Source organism: Eleutherodactylus coqui, chromosome 3 (genome assembly GCF_035609145.1).
Source record: "Eleutherodactylus coqui strain aEleCoq1 chromosome 3, aEleCoq1.hap1, whole genome shotgun sequence".
NCBI lineage: Eukaryota > Metazoa > Chordata > Amphibia > Anura > Eleutherodactylidae > Eleutherodactylus > Eleutherodactylus coqui.
The window spans coordinates 154,771,813-154,787,126 of NC_089839.1; the positions used below are offsets into that span (position 1 = coordinate 154,771,813).

A 15,314-nucleotide genomic window follows, 5' to 3' on the forward strand; every position below is an offset into this window, starting at 1 on the left:
CACGTGAAAGCGGCCTAAGGCCCATTCAGATGGTTGACTTTTCTATCTTTTTGTGCTATCGGTTTACTCCACAAACAGCACTGGGACCCATTATAGCCGATTCCGCTACTCACATCAGCGGTTTTCCACACGGACTGCGTAAAAGATAAAAAAGTTGTTGCATGTCGTATTTTGGGTCGATTCACGAACCAGCAATGCCCACTTCCTACGGGTATTGGTCGGCACACAGACGTGCGTTGTACTTGGCCGTCTGCATACGTCTTTAATGTTACACTGCTTCAGCGCCATTCCCAGAAGCAACGCTCACGTGCCGTTCATCGTTCATGTGACCGCGGCAGCAAATCACTGGCCATTTGTGCATGAAAGCCTCGTGACCGTAATGGGAACTTCTGGCGCCGGAGCAGCGGCACGTTTAAAAGGTGAGATGTTTTTTTTTGTATTTATTACCCTCAGGCCGCTTACACATAGCCGTGAGAATCACGCAAGATTTGTGTGTTGTGAGAACCCGTAACGCCTCGCATGCCGTGTGATGTGCAGGCAGGTGGGAGGTTACTCAGTGAAATCAATGGGAACCACTTCTTATGCTCTATTGTGCGTGAGAGGATGAGAATTACGTAGATACGATGCGAGGCGCTTTTGCCTGAAAAACGCCTCATATTCGCAGTAAACTTGCCCGATATCACGCCTGCCCGGATGCAGGTAGCCTCAGGCTGGGTCACACAGGCGGGTTGTAGAACGCTGCCTGTATAACGTAGCCTTTTACGGCTGTGTGAGCCGTGATTTCTCACTGCACGATAGCGTATCTCACGCACGCCGTCCTGCGCAGTCGGACTTGTTTCCGTTAATTTCTTCTTAGCTACGTTGCGTATATACACCACACATACACAAAGTAACCGCGCATATACAGCAGTTATTAGCACCCATAGAGAAGAATAGGACTGTAGTGCATGTAATACGCGGTAAAATAGAACCTGCTGCGTCAGTTTTTTTAACGTGCGTATTACACGCAATGTATAAGCGAGTGTGAACGGACCAATGAAAATCAATGTCAACCTTTACTGACGCCATTCACTGCGTATTACGCGCACGTACTGTACATCGCGATGAAATTCCGCTCGTGTGAGCCCGGCCCTGGGCAGTGTAGAAACGCCTCAGAACCCCCTTGTACCTGTGCGTGTGCCTGCAGGCTGCGCACCCCCATGTACGTCAGTGTCTGACTGACTTGTGAGGTAAATTCCCCCTCTTTCAGCCATTTTCCCCCAGTGTGAGGCGGCAGCTACGAGGGGCTGCTGTCTCCCTTGTATTCCCCTTGATGTGACTTATCATGAGAGAAGGAGGAGTCTGACTGGACGGTAACAGGGAGAACAGACACTCTCCAGATAGGCTCCGAGCAACACAAGGAGAGCGGGAGGAGGAGGCGGAGGGGCGCTCAGACATGGGGGACAGCGAGTGAGGAGAGACAAGGGCTGCGGGCTATGGAGACAGCAGGAGGAACGGTGCGGGGAAGATGCTGAGAGATGTCCGCGCAGGACGGAGGCGTCTCCTGCAGAGCTACATAGCAGCACAGGACCGCGCGCACACTGGCCATGGGCTCACAGGCTGAGGGGCTCCCCGGGCTGACGAGGGGCTCACTGGACAGGAGCCCGGGCTCTGCTGCCGGCTATTAGCGCTGCCGCTCGCCCGGTAAGACTGAGGATCCGCCGCCTGGGACCCACTCTCTGCAATGGGTGAGTAGGGGGCTCCTTGTAGGGGCTGCAGCGATGGGGGAGGCTGTGGGTACAATGCAGAGGGGGCGGGGGATGATGCACACCCACCCCCCACATCTCACTCTGCACTTATTATCAGGCATGAATATGGTTTCTCCACCATCAGCCACACAACGGCATGAATATTGTTTCTCCACCATCAGCTCTACGTTGCTGGCTGCTGATGCCATTGCAGATTATGTGGAGCAGGTAGAGATTGGAGCATCCTGAGGTTGCGTGCGGCTTGTGCATATGGCCCCTCGGCCCCCCCTTCCACATGATGATTATCTTGCGTAGAATCTTCGATATGATGCGCAATAACTTACTGCAGGCACAAGCCGCCCCTCCCAGCGGTGGGCCACAGCAGCCCTGTTATTGTGTGACCTTGTGACACAGGTACACTCCGGCATGTCACACCATCATCGTCACCGCCGCCTTATCATCCTTCACAAAGGGTTAATACTCCAGATCCCCCGTTGTGTTTACGCTGCAGCATCGTCAGGTTCCCCGATGTTTGTACAGTCAACATGTCCCTGAGATTATTCTGGAGGTGGTGTGACTCTCCGTATGCAGCATCAGGTTGATGAGCGGCGTGCTACATCCATTAAATAGGCTGATTATCCTAATGTAGGTTTGTCGGCATTTGCATCAGCTCAGTAAAGAGTTAATGGGCCTTTTAACTTTTACGTCACAACCAGCGCTTCGTGTAGTCATTTTCTGCCCGGTAAATGGGATCGATGTAGGTCCGTATTGGTGGCTACGGGCACAGGTGATGTCATCAGAGGGGTTTTTACCCGTACAGATATCTGTCCAATCAGAACAATGTCTGTCTAGATTGTTGGGTGTATATGGTCAAATCAGGCCGATTGAAATCGGTCTCATCTGCAACCAAATCAATCTGACGTTCGAGAAAATGTATCTGCCGATCACGGTGATAGTAACTGCATCTGGAAGCCAGTATAGAGAAGAGGGGGGCTTATATAGGAGGACGACCATAAGAGAGGAGGAAGGCTAGAATTGCTTTGACCCCAACAAAATAGACGTGGGTGTAAATGGGGAAAGAAATTTGTGTGTGTAATCCCATGAGCTGCACAAACCTGTCCCGCTGGTGGATATATATATGTACAATTAGAAGAGATAATTATTTAATCATCTTTACAACTTGCACAATGAAGTTGAGTACGTAGAACCATGAAGTAGATAAAGGGTTACCAGCGGGCAGTAAGCTAAGGAGCTGCAGCAAGTACCAACCACTCATGATGTCCTGCGATTGATTATGGGATGGTTATCTGTCAGATTCCGATATTCACTTAGTATTTCAACACTAAACCATTCCAAGTCATCGAAATCAGTCCGTGGCTGACTATACACATCCAGTAGCTGGCTTCCAGCCGACAGCTATCTAGCCTGACACCCCCATACACATGTTCTGAATGTAGAGAGGGAGAAAGTCGGTGCCTCTGGCGGTGACTTATCTCCTGAGAACTAAGTATCGGGCAGCTGAAATCGAACCACCTAATCCTTATATCCTCTGACGTCTGCTGTTGGGGGAATGCCGGGTGGTCCTCGGCCCCCATACACATTACATGATTGTACGCTCCTGCTGAAATTGAAAGATACCTTACATAGTATGCTAGGCTGAAAAGAGACACATGTCCATCCAGTTCAGCCTGTTACCTCCCCTCCCCTTGATGATCCAGGCGATGGCCAAAAAAAAAACCCGATGAGGATATACATCTTGGGTGTATGGCCTCCTTTATCCTTCCTGATTTGTATGGACTGCTTGGGTTTATTTCTAATTTTTTTTTAGTTTTTCTTCACTCTTTTCTAGGCTAAATAGATCAAATCACTTTTAGTGACATATCTATGGTGGGTTTAATAGGAGTCTACACTGTTAGTTTAGCTTCACGTGGGCAAGAAAATTGTGCATTGTAAGACGCACAAATATAAGCCCTATTCTCTTGCATGGGGTCAAACACATGAGCGTTGTTTTACCGCATGGCACAGTCATGCGATACAGGAAACAGATTGCAGCATTTTCTATTTTCCAACATGATCTCCCATTGAAAACATTGGGAGAAACTCTGTGATCCTCCCCTTCTTCCCCGAAGCGAGGTTGTTTTGACATGGAAACTCCTCACATCCTTCGGGGAATTCAGCGTGATGTGGGGGCGGGATTCACAACCCTATATCACGCTTGCCAGTGTGAAGTTAGCCTCAAAGGGGTTGTCTGGGTTAATTAAGTCCCTGCCCCTAATTTGTCTTGACCAATCACAGGCAGCGCTCAGCTGCCTGTGATTGGTTGAGCGCTCAGCCAATCAGATACAGCCCTTTCATTAGATGGGGATTTTAAATCCCTACCTGCTGAAAGAACTTCACTACAGTGTCGGGAGATCAAGTGGCTAGACCTGCTTGAGCCCCGACATCGGTGGAGAGGTGAGTAAATAATTTTTTAATTTTGTTACACAAGCCAGGGATGATTTTCAGGGAAGAGCTTATATTTAAAGCCCTTCCCCAAAAAATCACTGCAGTGGTTACCTGCATCCCATTGCTTTCAATGGGGGCGCCGGCAGCAGCGGCGGTGGCCCCACTCTAAGCGGTGTGAGAGCATTGTGATCCTCCGCCACAGCTGTGGCAGGGGATTCTTTACTCACCGCGGGGAGCACTGCTGTCACAGTGTTCAGTGACAAGGGGACTCCCTGCAGGGAATATTGATGCGCAGCATGGACCTATGTGGTGCACGCATGTTCTATGGTTTGTAGGTACACGCATTTGCAGCCCTGTAAAACACGGACATGTGTGCCTGGGGAACTAATGGTTCTAAATTAGAGATGAGTGAGTATACTCGCTAAGGCACATTACTCGAGCGAGTAGTGCCTTAGCCAAGTATCTCCCCGCTCGTCTCTAAAGATTCGGGGGCCGGCCCTGGTGACAGGCGAGTTGTGGCGGGGAGCGGGGGAGAGAGAGATCTCCCCGCTCTCCCCCGCCGCTCCCCGAATCTTTAGAGACGAGCGGGGAGATACTCGGCTAAGGCACTACTCACTCGAGTAATGTGCCTTAGCGAGTATACTCGCTCATCTCTATTCTAAATAGAAGCGTGGTTATGTGCGCACGATTGTACGCACATAAACACGCTCGTCTCAATGAGCCCTAAAGTGTACATAAAAGTAAAGAAAAAAATCTCATCTAACCCTTATTTATTCACACTAGAATAGAATATCACAAGGGGTAGGGGAGACATTATTTTATATCATTAAAAAAATAACCTTATTTGGTGATTGATGGCAGCAACACATCTCATAAAAGTTGGGACAGGGTTGACAAAAGACTGGAAAAGCCTGCATCTCTGATTGTAGCCTGTCAACACAGCGGAGAACTGAGCTGCGGTGCTGGAGCTGTGGGCAGCTGGGAGAGGTGAGAATAGGATGTGCTAATATTTTTAGGCATGGGGAGAAGTAATTAAAAAAAGATTCAACTTGAACAACCCTGTTAAATGGTTCGGCTTAAATAACGTTGTTGCATGAAGTACTCCTACTTCATAATATACCTAGTGATTCTAAATGGTCCTCATGTCAGAGGGAGAATGGGACTGTAAGGAGTCGCCTTGTGACTGTAAAGCTGCCCATATACATTCAATAAATGTTGGTGAATTTCAGTTTTTCCACTGCCTGGTTCTGCCCAGAGATAAGTCTGCCTGATGTGTCTTATCTCACTCTCCCCATTGAAATATGTACGTTCTACTTAGCCAAGGTTCCAGTTTAATCCAATTTTTATATTTTTTCATCCAACCTGTACCAGCACCTGAGCAACACAATAACAACTTTCTAAGAAATGTGATCAAGTGGTTGGACTATGACGTCTGTCACTTCAACTTGCTAAAACTAGTACCATTCTTGCTGGTGGTCCAGTGGCTGCCAACTAATTCTGTGAACAATGACTTTTTCAGAGGAGTGTGTTAAAAAAACAAAGTTTCTCTATCCTGGACACTACTGCTTGTTGGCCCCATAAGAAAAAGCATGAACTCCAGATCACAACGGTGGCAGAAATGCCAAATAGTGTAATAACTAATAAAACCAGCAGCACGATTGTGATTGCAGCCTGATGAAGGGACCGCTATAGTGCCAAAACAGGTGGCATTCATTTTTAATTGTTCAAGTTATTATTTGTTACAATATTTGCCATTTCTGCCAACTTTTAATCACTAGTTTGTGCTCTTCCAGAACAAACAAGCAACAAGGTCATGTAGGGAAGTGTTTTTAACTGTCTGATATACTCCTTTGAAGTCCTCTTATTTAAGGAAGAGGTGGGTACTGTTTGCTCAGGAGTTTTAAACAACTATCACAGTGGAGACTCTGGTGGCAAACATCATTGCGTGTCAGGTGCGCGGGATTCCTGTCTGCGAGTCCAAGGGGCTTTTATACGGGCCAATAAATCGCACAGTGTAAATGCATACCCGGCTGAATGAAGAATGAGAATTTGTTCAGTTTTTTGCATGCAGACAAATGAGAAATAAACAGATCGGCCCGTGTAAACAGGCAGTTGTTCACTTCTGAATGACTGCCTGTTTATTGTGAACGATCCACGCCCCCCTCCTCCTCCATTCATAGAGTGCTGCTGTTTCCTGTTTAAGAGCACAAAAAGGATTATCTCAGGGATCTGCACCCAACAGATTGACCCGTACCTCGATGTTTCACAGGTTTACTAGGGCAGTACTAAGAGGCATGATTCTCTTCTTCTCCCTTTTTTATCTGTTGTTTCTTTCTTAGTGGAGTGTTGGCCACACATTTGCATTTGCCTGTCTGTTAAATCCATGGAATCCACAGATAAGTACTCATTTATAGAGGTTCTCTGGGGGTTACAACTGATTATAGTGACACTTATCAGATTCTTCATAAAGAGTGTCACTTACTAACCAGGAAAAGCCCTTGAAGGGGGCTTGCCAGTACAAAACTATTGTTGATCTATCTTAAGTATAGGTCAACATTATCCTTTTCGAACACTGCTTGGCTGAGAGCTTTCCACCAAATTGGTGTTTACTTCACCTCTTGCCCTGCTCTGGGTGGTTTTGTGAGCCAGCTGGTAACAGCAGCTGAGTGGCTCAAACCCCTGACCAATTGAACTTTGTTGCTCAGGCAGATGTTCACTTCTGCTCGGCAGCATCTGTGTCATATTACCTCCACTTAGGTTACATGGAATTATAAATCATATTTCAACAAGACATGTAGAGACAGATTTTAAAGCGTACATTTTGTGTTTCCATATTTTTGTCCACCCGCTGTATCTTGTGTGGACCTGGTTGTGAATGTAAGGGTTTTACATAACGTAATGTGGAAGTCTATATATAAAGTATTATGTTTAGCATTTTAAAGTATTGGAAAGTTTGTAGCAAGTCCATCCCACAGAGATATTCCACGGTAGGAGGTTGTGATTTCAGCAGTCAGATTCTTGTCTCTCAGCCTGTATACAGTGGTGGTATTTATATCTTTTCAGACCTGTAATGTATACACAAAAAATTACCCATATGCCAATTCTATTGCGCCCCACATTTGTTGATAAGCTAACTTGTGTCCTCAAGCTTGAGTGGTGCATCAGCCGGCACATTGACTGGGGCACAACTCTAGAACCGGCCAACGACATGATGATATCCTTATTGGGTTGTCTCACCAAGACTGTTCCTTCTCCAACACAACATGATCAGTTGCTTGTTATAAATTTACATGTAAAATATGGACAGGCTGAGTCCTCCAGATGGGGAGCAGCTCTTACAGAGTCCATGGAGGAGGTCCTGAGTTTGCACATAGAAGATAACCCTATACGGTGGTCAAAAATAAAACCATGTTTTAAAGATCATAGAATGTAACTGTCTAATCATAAATGATCAATTTGTGAAGTCACTAATGCAGCACATTTAGCATACTGGATAACGGGTCATAGTTGACGGCCAGTCATCTGCAGAATTGTTTGCGTTTGATTGTATAAATCAATCGGAGACAAAAATCATTAGGCTGCCTGTCCATAGGCGTTGCGGTATTCTGCATCGGAGCTCTGCCGCAGGAATCGCCGCCCGGGAGCAGGAGCCGTAGACGAATCTCCACCGGTCAGCCTAATCTGATAGATAGGCTGGCCGCGGAGAATTGTGGCAATTCGCAGCATGCTGCGAATTGCCGTCCCTAGCGGAGAATCGCAATGATTCTCCGCTCGTGGACACGGGGCCGGCGCTTTCCATAGCAATGCTATGGAAAGCTTCAGACGGCGTGATTTGCCAGCGGTTTAACGCCGGCGAAATCACTGCCGTGGACAGGGGACCTTATACGGAATCAATTTTAGTGCAAATATTTCAATTTTTTTTGTCACAGGAAGGAACCAAAAATTATAAAACGTTACTTTTATTTAAATTATTTAAAAAGGTGTGAATGGATATATAAAAATCCTAACATTGGTCACTAAGTGTTGCGTTGTTATTAAGTAAATAGACGTGACTCATTTGATGTTGCAAGTGGTTATAACCAGTTCAAATTCCAGAATAATAATCTGGGGCTAAGATTATCCCTAATATATGTAAATAAAATTAGGGTGGTGGCTGATTGTTATTCAGGTGACCCACAAATTTGTAAAACTCCTCCATTTTGCCAGTCCAGAAAATGAGTATATCGTCTATGAATCGGGTCCATAATTCCACAGATGATATCCAATCCTCGTTTGCCTCACAGAACACCGATGTCTCCTCCCACCAGTCCAGGTACAGGTTGGCATAGTTAGGGGCACAGGGGCTCTCCATTGCTGTACCCCTGAGCTGGTGGAATTATCTTCCTTCAAAGAGAAAGTAGTTACGTGTGAGGACAAACGAGAGGAGTTTAAGTAGTAGATTGTTGTGAGCTCTTAGATGTATGCCCCTCTGGTTTAGAAATAATTCAACAGCTTGTATTCCACCAGTGTGTGGTGTGGAGCTATAGAGAGCCTCTACGTGTAAGCTGGCTAATTTGGTATTGGGGGATAAAATTATACCCTCTAGTTTTTTAAGTACATCTGTGGTGTCCTTGATGTAAGCTGGGAGAGCCTCAACGAAGGGTCGCAACATGATGTCTAGGTATTTGCTGATTCCCTGCGTGGGGTTATCAATACCAGTGACTATGGGTCTACCCTTTAAAGGCACTAAGCCCTTCTGTACTTTGGGTAGCCCATAGAAGGTCGTGATTTGTGGTGTAGAGAAGTATAGATATAGATATTCATTATTCCTCATCAACAAATCCTCCTTTGCTCTCAATAGAGCCACCACCCTAATTGTATTTACATATATTAGGGATAATCTTAGCCCCAGATTATTATTCTGGTATTTGAACTGGTTATAACCACTTACAACATCAAATGAGTCACGTCTATTTACGTAATAACAACGCAACACTTACATTAAAAACTGAAGAGGCTATAACTCCAGTGAATAAATATATCGTGTTGGTTGAAAAATAATAAGTGGATATTTCATGTGAATATATACTGAGTGTGAGTGACCAATGTTACTCACGCTATAGGATTTTTATATATCCATTCACGCCTTTTTAAATAATTAAAATAAAAGTTACGTTTTATAGTTTTTGGTTCCTTCCAGTGACAAAAAAAATGAAATATTTGCACTAAAATTGATTCCGTATAAATCCACAGCAACAAATACACTATTACATTGGGACAGCTACCATCCAATATCACTCAAACAAGGCATTCCCAAGGGACAATTCATTAGAACCCGGCGAAATTGTTCCAATGACAGTGATTTTCTAATAAAATCCCAAGAGATGTCTTATCGTTTTAAACAGAGAGGGTATCCCAATCAAGTAGTGGAAAGAGCGAGCGATTTTTGTGAAGAACTCGAAGAGGGAAGAATTCCTAAAAACAAAACCTAAACCAAATGGCGATGGAACAATATGGGTGATTGGCACTTATGATGACCGATCCAGGGAAGTAAGAACCATCTTGGAAAAATAATGCTGTATTTTAAAGAAAGATACTGACCTGTTGACGTACCTTCCGGAAAGACCTTAAATTACCTATAAACGTGGAAGAAATTTGGGCAATCGACTAGTACATAGTCATTTGTTGCCTTTACTATCTAACAGGACATGGTTGTCATCAGAGTTACCTAAGGCAGGGGTCCCCAACCGCCGGGGCCGGGCCGTTGGGTGTTTAGCGCCGGTCCGCGGCACCGCCGGGAACTTTTGCACTAAACACAAGGCCCGCGGGCCGAATCCGGCCCGCTGCCTTGTGCTATGTGGCCCGCGGCGTGCCGACGCCGCTGACCACTGAAGCGATTACCAGCGCTCCCCGCTGGTAATCGCACTGATGCCGGCGCACACACTGACGTCTGTGCAGCCAGGATTCTCTTCCGAGTCCCCTGCTCATTAGTTCCGCAGGAGAGGACTCGGGGAGGAAGCGTTACGGGCTGACGTCAGGGCAAGCAGAGAGAGAGCGCGACAGCAGGGAGGAGGTAAGTATATGGGTTGGAGGGGTTGCCTATTACGGGGGGGGGGCTGCCTATTACAGGGGAAGGGGCTGCCAATTACTGGGAGGGCTGGTTATTACTGGGGGCTACTTATTACAGGGGAAGGGGCTGCCTATTGCTGGGGGGACTACTTACTACTGGGGGACCTGCTTATTACTGGGGGGGGGGGGGGAGTGCTTATTACTGGGGGGGGAGGGCTACTTATTACAGGGGAAGGGGCTGCTTATTACTGGGGGGGGGGGAGTGCTTATTACTGGGGGGGAGGGCTACTTATTACAGGGGAAGGGGCTGCTTATTACTGGGGGGGCTGGTTATTACTGGCGGGGGGCTACTTATTACAGGGGAAGGGGCTGCCTATTACTGGGAGGGCTGCCTATTACTGGGGGGGACCTGCTTATTACTGGAGGGGTTGCTTACTGGGGGGGCTGCTTATTACTAGGGGGGGCTACTTATTACAGGGGAAGGGGCTGGTTATTACTGGGGGGTGGGGGCTACTTATTACAGGGGAAGGGGCTGCCTATTACTGGGGGGGCTACTTACTACTGGGGGACCTGCTTATTACTGGGGGGGTGGGCTACTTATTACGGGGGGGGCTGCCTATTACTGGGGGGGGCTGCTTATTACTGGAGGGGCTGCCTATTACTGGAGGGGGGGGCTACTTATTACAGGGGAAGGGGCTGCCTATTACTGGGGGGGCTGCCTATTACTCGCTGGGGGGACCTGCTTATTACTGGGGGTGTTGCTTACTGGGGGACCTGCTTATTACTGGGGGGGGGGGTACTTATTACAGGGGAGGGGGCTGCTTATTACTGGGGGGGGACCTGCTTATTACTGGGGGGGGGACCTGCTTATTACTGGGGGGGGGACCTGCTTATTACTGGGGGGGGGATTGCTTACTGGGGGGGAACTGCTTGTTACTGGGGGGATTGCTTACTGGGGGGGGCTACTTATTACTGGGGAGGCTGCCTATTACTGGGGGGGGGGGGGCGCTGCCTATTACTGGTGGTGGGGCGCTGCCTATTACTGGGGGGGGACCTGCCTATTACTGGAGGGGGACCTGCCTATTACTGGAGGGGGACCTGCTTATTACTGGGGGAGGGGCTGCTAATTACTGAGAGGTGGGGGCTGTCTTACTGGGGAGGGGGAGATAAATTATATGCTGCCCTATGTGTGTGCTGGGGGGGGGGGGGGGGGAGATTATACACTGCCCTATGTGTGTACTGCCAGGGCATTCTAATGTCATAACTAAATAAGAATGCACTAAACTCCAACCCCCTTCATAACCCCGGCCCCTATAACTAAGGCCCCGCCCATGTCCCGCCCAACCCTGCCGGGCCTTGTAAAAATGGTCTTGCTTGAAGCCGGTCCCTGGTGCCAAAAAGGTTGGGGACCACTGACCTAAGGGATCATTTCCTTGCTCTGGCTGTAAAGCCTGCAGATTTATGAAACAAGGTAGGACCTTCAAGAGCTCGACAACAGGAAGAGAATATGAGATTAGAGATTTCATTAACTGCAGGTCCAGCGGTGTGGTATACCTGGCTTCCTGTTCCTGTCCCCTTGACTATGTTGGCAAGACAATACAACAATTGTGCAGACGTGTGTTGGCACCCGTAGGCAACATAGATCGAGGGGAACATACCAGTCTCGCTACACATATACGAGAAAAACACAACAAAAATCTCGAGGCAATCAAATTTCAAGGTATTGAGTTGATCAGAGACAATGGGAGGAGAGGCAAGCTTGATCACAAGTTGCTTCAAAAAGAGAGTTCGGGGATCTACAGGCTTCACTCTTGTGCCCCTAAAGGTTTGAATGAATGCTTATCATATGCATTGTTCATCTAGATTTTCCTTTATATACCATCAATTCATTATTATGTGATATGTAATCTTGCATTAATTACACCAGTGATTATACTCCGTCTTTATCTGAGATTTGTATCAAATTTGTAAGTGATAATACACACTTATGAACTGATATTGTTTTCTCACTTGAGAAATGATACACGCATCTAAAGTAAAATAGGGTGATCATCCTCGTCATCTTCAAACTTGGAGTGATATCCCACTATGCTGAAGCTGACAGTGGCTTAGTTGTAAATAAAACTACTAACACTGTCACTAGGATCTACTTTATCTCTCTCTCATAATATATATATATATATATATATATATATATATATATATATATATATATATATATATACACACACATATTATATATATATATATATATATATATATATATATATATATAATAAAATGAGATGACAATGTTTTAGGCTTAAATTACTAGCTGTAAATGCCTCCATGTTACTGCTGTAACATGGAAGCATTTACAGCTAGTAATGTAAGCCTAAAACGAGAATGATTCCCTAACCCTACCCCTTCACGGCAGGCAAAAAACAATCCACACACTGCTCCTAGGACCTTTAGAGAATGCAGCCAATCAGGAGCTAGGGGTGTGACAGGGGCAAGTCCCAGTAAATGTTATTTGTGCTTAAAGGAGTTATCAACGTTTTACATTGCTATTTGTTAGAAGAGATCATAGATTGTCCCACTTCTGAGGACCTTAGCAATCAGCAGTAATGAGTGGGGTTACCTGGCAGTAAGCATTCATTTCCCCTGCAACACCACCTTTCGCAAGGGATGGAACAACTTTTTGGAATATGCCCTCGTGCAGAATATTCAGTAGAATTGAAGATAGCAGAATCCTGCATCAAAATCCACAGTTAGTGCTGCAGAATTCAGGGACGGCATATTCCGCAACCAAAGGCTTATTGATGCATGTCAGAAGGAAAGGTTAGCCCATTTTTTTTTATTCCCACAGAATTTCTGCTGACTACGATAGAAAGGTGTAAAACACATAGGGGCTTACTTATTAATGGCTGATTATCACAGTTCTGGCATGCAAAAGTCTTTGGTGTATGCCTCTTTTCTGCCATGCATGCCATCCCCCACCACTTTTTTCAAAAACAAGTGTGTGGGGCATGGCCACATGCTCCCATATCTTCAACTGTATTGCCCAAAACTGGCGTAGATTATACCAAAAACTTTGTCTGCTCCTAGCTGGCATAGGTACATGAACGTGTTGTCAGATGAAATTAATGTATTAAGAGGTTTGCACCTCTTAGATGCTTAGAAATTTTTAGAAATAGATGGGCGCAGGCTTTACTAAGTCCGGCTTGTGAAATGCCAGAAAATCTGCCCCGCAGTGTATCACAGTGTACTGCATATGGGACTGTACCTTCGTCACCACCGAAAGCTCTCAGCGGACACGTGAGCATCAGAAGTGGATCAGGAATAATGGGAGAAAGTGGTGTGGTCTGATAAATCATGTTTTCTTTTACATCATGTAGATGACTAGATGCTTTACTTACCTGGGGAAGAGATGGCACCAGGATGCACTAAGGGAAAAAGACAAGTCGGTAGAGACCAGGCGATGCTCTGAGTAATGTTCTGCTAGGAAACCTTGGGTCCTGGCATTCATGTGGATTATACTTTGACACATACCACCTACCTAAACATTTTTTCCGACCAAGTGCACCCCTTTATGGCGGAGGTATTGCCTAATGGAAATGGCCTCTTTCTGCAGAATAACGTGCCATCCACAATGCAAAACGTATTCAGGAACATGACAAAGAGTTCAAGATGCTGATTTGGGTTCCAGATTCTCCAGATCTCATTCTGACTGAGCATCCGTTCGATGTAGTTGCAAACAAACAAGTAGGATCCAGAAAGGCCCCACCTCAGAACTTACAGGGCTTAAAGCATCCGCTGCTAAAGTCTTCATGCCAGATACAATAAGACACCTTCAGAGGTCTTCTAAAGTCCGTACCTCAAACTGTCAGAGATCTGTGACATATACTTTATAATTAGAGGCAGTCATCTTTTTGGTAGTAATTTACGTCAAAGAAGTGAGTCATTAAGTTAAATAATATTTGCTTATTGTAGTCCATCCAGTACCATCATGCCTTTTTGGCAGACAGTGATTTCAGCAGGCAGTTTCTAGTTTGTCACATGGAGCCAAGCCAAGAAAATCATGGACCACGGATCTGCATATTATACATTGATGTACCACTTCACAGTGGCAGCCTCTATTAGTGGGTCCCTACACTACTGGGCTCAGCACCGCATGGCCACCCCAGACACGACAACAAGGTGCATGCAGGAGAAGCTACCCAGTTGCCCAACAACACCATTGCTGCAAGGCTCAGCCCCCTTGGCTCTGGGTCATGCCACCCCACAGACACTACCACAATAACTGGCCCACATGCAGCATCACACCATGTGAAAGGATCTCCAGAGTTTACCGATCCATATAATCTAAGAAACGAGATTAAGATCCAAGTAGGCAAATCATTCTCAGGGATCCTTCACACAAGATGGAATATTTTGCAACAGCATTTCGGAATATGCCCTGCCATGGAATATGCATGCCCAAAATCTGTACTGCTAATGTGTGGATTTTGATGCGGAATTGAAAATAGCAGAATCCTGCCAGCAATTTCGCATGAAAATCTCCAGTTAGCGGTGAGGATTTTGTTGCGGAATTCAGAGACAGTATATTCCGCCACACTGTTGCAGAATATTCCGCCCTGTGTGGAAGGTCGGTTATGCAGTGGCTGTTACGATTGTGTGGGCAACCTAAGCATGGGAGCCCACACGATCGTACCCAAAAAGGGTGAGAGAATGGATGGGATGGGATGGACGCACACAGGTTTCACACAACTGACCCTGTTCGACACAGGAGGATGGCATGGCCCTACCTAAGCGGGGAACATTGCCCCAATAAGGGCAGCCCAGCGGTCTTCGGATCTGGGCCCTAGTTGAACCTAGGAGCCACGCCACAGAACAGGAGACATACACATGCCACATGACAGAGACAGAACCACAGGATACACAGCATACAGCAGCCACAATGCAACCACTAGAAACAGATAAGCTGAACATAAATACCAGGTATTGGTTGACACCCTGTACAAAACATGGAAGCTAGCGGGCCACTCCACGGCTCCTGGCTATACCGCTAGTCCCTACACTAACCAGGAGTCCAGCAGAACCAGACAGAGTTCA

At 46.4% G+C, this 15,314-nt stretch overlaps 1 protein-coding gene across 1 annotated transcript in view; it reads left to right on the forward strand.

Moving 5' to 3' along the window:
* The first annotated feature begins 1,379 nt into the window (after positions 1 to 1,379).
* MGAT3 (beta-1,4-mannosyl-glycoprotein 4-beta-N-acetylglucosaminyltransferase) overlaps positions 1,380 to 15,314 on the forward strand; it is an 87,048-nt gene continuing 73,113 nt past the window's right edge. Inside the window, exon 1 of the mRNA XM_066596393.1 lies at positions 1,380 to 1,727. The gene's annotated coding sequence lies outside the window, so the exon portion shown is untranslated. The remainder of the gene's footprint in view (positions 1,728 to 15,314) is intronic.